We start from the raw sequence: 4,373 nt of genomic DNA, 5'->3' as shown, positions 1-4,373 counted from the left end.
TGTCACCAGTATATTCAAGATCATCTTTATCACATGAAACTACTTCTTTGCTAATTGCTGTCATTATATTTTTCATAATTCTTCAGCTGGGCAAATCCCTTCCTTTTCCATCCTTAAAAATTCATAAGCATTTACACACTCTTTTAAATCACCACCATCCTTAAAAAAGAATAAAAAAAAATATATATATATATCCTTAACTTTGGTTAGCAATTCCCTTTAAACCACAGAACTACAAGGACCATCAGACTGGCTTTCTCTGAGAAATGTACACAAGCCCAGTTAGATGTTCACTCACCAGGATGCTCGACTGACCAATCATCTGGTGGCAATCAGAGCTCACAGCAAAACAGCTTCAGGTTGATTCCCCCTCTGAAGCTGGATGGAGAAGCACCATTCACTTCTTCATGGCTTCAATGATCTCATTCTCTAGTGGATGCCAAGGAGAAATAGTTTACACACGAGGTTGAGCCTTCCAAAATCAAGGATCTCCCAGCTAGCATCTTCCTCTGGCTGGTTGAACTTCTTCTCACTTTAGCTTTAGCAAAGGATGCCTTTTTCTTTTATGCCCTCCAATTTCTTCAGTCTTCCATCTTCACTTGCCAGACTCTTCAGTCTTACCCGACTCTGCTAGAATCAGTGACTAAAACCAAACCCATTTAGGAAGCAAATAGCTCACCTCTTATTATGAGGTAAAATTCATCAGAAAATCATTCCTTAGTCTCTAGATATAAACATGACTTTCTCTGATTTTTAACATCCTCAGGCTGAAAACAGTTAAATGCAAATGATCTGAGATACAATACCCTGCAGTTCCAACAATTCTACCATCTTCAGAAAGGTCCATTTCTAACAATGTGTGCTTCTAAAAACCGCATTTCACTAACTTAAATTATATCAATTTTAATAAATAGTCTACCTTTTTAAACCATCAAACTGTTTACTTATAAAAAGGCATCATCTCATAGCTTTTACAAAGTGTTATATTTATATTGATGTGACAGCTAATTTTCTATCCCTTACTGCTGCCACATATCTGAAAACTATTTCTTTACTCACAGATTATAGCAGTTATTATTTAACCAAAGGTCTTTTCCTATATTTTTCAGATACTTTACTGTTCTCCTATGAAGATATTGTTTTTCAGTTGTGTCTGACTCTTCATAACTGCATTTGGATTTTATTGGAAAATATATTAGTATGGCTTGCTATTTCCTTCTCCTGTAAATTTTACGGATAAGGAATTGAGGCAAATAGGGTTAAGTGACTTGGTTAGGGTCATACATACAGATTTGAACTCAAGATGAGTCTTCCTCAATCCAGACCTGGCACATTCTATCCACTGTGCCACCTAGCTGCCTTATGAAGTAGGCAATGCTTAACATCTTTTATTTATAAATTTAATTATTTCTCTTTACTGAAAAGTGATTTTTCTGTAGGACAGCTGGGTGATGTAGTGAACAGAGTGCCAGATCTGTAGTAAGGAAGATTCTCTTCCTGAGTTAAAATCTGTGTTCAGAGGTTTTTAGCTGTGTGACCCTGGGTAAGTTACTTAACTATTTGCCTCAGTCTCCTTATCTATAAAATGATCTGGAAAAGAAAATGGCATTTCATTCCAGTATTTTTTACAAGAAAACCCCAAATGGGGTCACAAAGAATTGCACATAACTAAAATGACTGAATAACAACAATAGCAAATTTTCTGCCTCCTTTGGGATCAAACTATTCCATAAGAAAGGGCAGTATCTTCAAAGTACTTTAAGAACTGTATGCACACAAAGAAAAAAAGCAGGGCTGCATATGAAGTTGTGGATCTCTAGTATATGAATTTTATTTTCAAGAGTACATATTAAGATGTTTACTTTGTTAGCAACTTACCAAAATTAAAATGATACAGAGAGGATTAGTATAGCCCCTGTGCAAGAATGACATGCAAATTCTTGAAGCATTTCATTTTAAAAAATATTACCTGAAAATCCCATATCGGTTTTCCAGTATTTGAAAATTGAAGGGTATTTCAAATGGGTACCTTGAGAAGAAATTGGAATGTTGAGCCTCCATGAGACAGAATTTCATAGCTTTTGGTTCATGAGATTCTACCTAGTTTTTGAATAACTTCAAAATGAAGAAATTCCTTTTGTGGCATGTTGGCATTGCTATATATGATTCAAACAGTTTTCATGTAGTGAGATAACTTTTTTGGGAAAGAAGGAAGTGTAGTACTTAAAATACAAAATGAAAACCTTTTTCTTTTTTTATACCAAAATCCCTGGCTTTGAAAAATGATGACATTCTGAATTAGTACTGAAATGAATTTTCTGTAGAGAATACTATCATTAAAGTGCTGTGTGATTCTCAAGATAAATCCAATTGCATTATGCTAGTGAATGGCATATAGATTTGCCGAAATTTTCTGACTTAATATAGGTGCTATCTTGAATTGGCACTTGAAAAAAATACATATGATTTAGAATGATGTTATTTTGCTTGTTATATTCAGTTAGAAATTTGAAAGGGACGAGAAAAAAATTAAATTATTACTTGAATTTAAGAGCATTAAAAAGCTCACATCTTTTAGCTTTTTCAATAAGGCTTAATTAACTCATGCAAACATTTCTATGTAAATGAATCATACTTTAACAATTTTTAAACATGTGTCAACATTATTTAATTTTAAATAGGTAATTAAATTTTTTTCTTATTAATAACTGGCCATGAATAAGCCTTTTCACATGCAGACCTGTGGATTATTTGGCTTCATTTCCTCTCTGATTTGAAATATACATCCTAGGGACTTAATTCTTTTTAAGCCTCTAATAGCAGTGTTAAGGGAAGGGTATAACTATAGCTAAACACAAAGGAAATTGCACTAATATGGCAAGTCCTTATTTCTGGTACCAGTATACCAACTGGAATATTGAAAACACAGAAAATATATTTTGTTTAATGTTTCAAAGTAGACAATTGTTAATTGCCAAACATTATTTTCTGATACTTTTACTTCTAAAATGTAGAAATTTCATTTAAAATTTTCCAGAAGGAACCTAACTCTAACTTTAGACCATGCTTATTACAATTTAGAGCTTCTTTAAAGGTTTGCTCTAAAAAGGTAGCATGTATAATGTACACTAGCCACAGGAATGAAGATCTATCAAACTGTTTTAAAATTAATATTTTTTCCATTAAAATATTGTTTAATTTGAGATATTTGCAGTAGCATCTAAGATCCATTAAGGCTTGTTATGGCAGATGATTTTCACAAATTAATTGACATTTTGGCTAAACCAAAAATAGTAAATGTTGATACTTGATAAAAGTTGACTATCTAATTTCTGTAAGTTGTACTTGTTCCAAATAAAAGGTGTAATGCTCTAATAATATATTTCTAAACAAGGAGGGGGAAAAGCATATATTAAATATGACAATACCCAGATTGCTCTTTTTGTCCATATTCCTTTCTGAACTTCCTTCCATTGTCTTCTCTGAATTTTTTAAATGTTTCATTCATTCATTCATTTTCTTCCTCCCCTATTTCCCCCACCTGACTATGACTATAATACCCGGGTTCTCCTACAACTCTTCCACATACGCCATATTAGGAAGTCATTTCTAGTGCAATGTTAAATAATATTAGTGATAATAGGTATCCTTAGTTTGCACATGATCTTATTGGGAAGTCTTGTTTGTAGATAGATACTGCTTATCATTTTAAGAAAAGCTCCATTAAATGAATGTTTTTAATAGGAATGAGTGTTGTATTTTGTCGAAAGCTTTTTCTTCATCTGTTGAGATAGCCATATTATTTTGTTGTTTTTGTTATTGATATAGTCAATTATGCTAACAGTTTTCCTAATTATTGAACTAACCCTTCATCCCTGGCATAAATCTCACCTGGTCATAGTGTTTGATCTTTGTGATATATTACTGGTAATATATTATATATTATCTCCTTGCAAGTATTTTATTTTAAAATTTTCCATCAGTATTCATTAGGGAAATTGGTCTACAGTTTCCCCCTCTATTTTGTATCTTTCTGATATAGGTGACAGCACCATATTTGTGTTGTAAAAGAAATTTGGTAGGAGTCCTTTTTTACTTATTTTTCCAAATAGTTTATATAGTATTGGAATTATTTAAATGGTTGGTAGAATTTATTTGTGAATCCATCTGGCACTGGAGATTTCTTTTCTGGGGAGTTCATTGATGGCTTCTTTGATTTATTTTTCTAAAATGGAATCATTTAAATATTCTATTTTTCTTTTAATCTGGGCAATTTCTATTTTTGTAAATATTCACTTACATTGTCAGATTGTATTGACAAATAATCTGGTAAAATAGCTCCTGATAATTGCCTTAATTTCCTTTTCTTTGGT

General features: G+C 32.2%; 1 non-coding gene across 1 annotated transcript; it reads left to right on the top strand.

Annotated features, from left to right (window-relative positions):
- Positions 1-1,855: 1,855 nt before the first annotated feature.
- LOC123250765 lies at positions 1,856-1,960 on the top strand. The gene has a single exon (XR_006506408.1). It is a non-coding gene; the product is annotated as a U6 spliceosomal RNA (small nuclear RNA).
- Positions 1,961-4,373: the final 2,413 nt, after the last annotated feature.

This window comes from Gracilinanus agilis, chromosome 5 (assembly GCF_016433145.1).
Source record: "Gracilinanus agilis isolate LMUSP501 chromosome 5, AgileGrace, whole genome shotgun sequence".
Taxonomy (NCBI): domain Eukaryota; kingdom Metazoa; phylum Chordata; class Mammalia; order Didelphimorphia; family Didelphidae; genus Gracilinanus; species Gracilinanus agilis.
The sequence above is the reverse complement of the archived record's forward strand: the minus strand, read 5'-3'. Positions and strand labels throughout refer to the sequence as shown.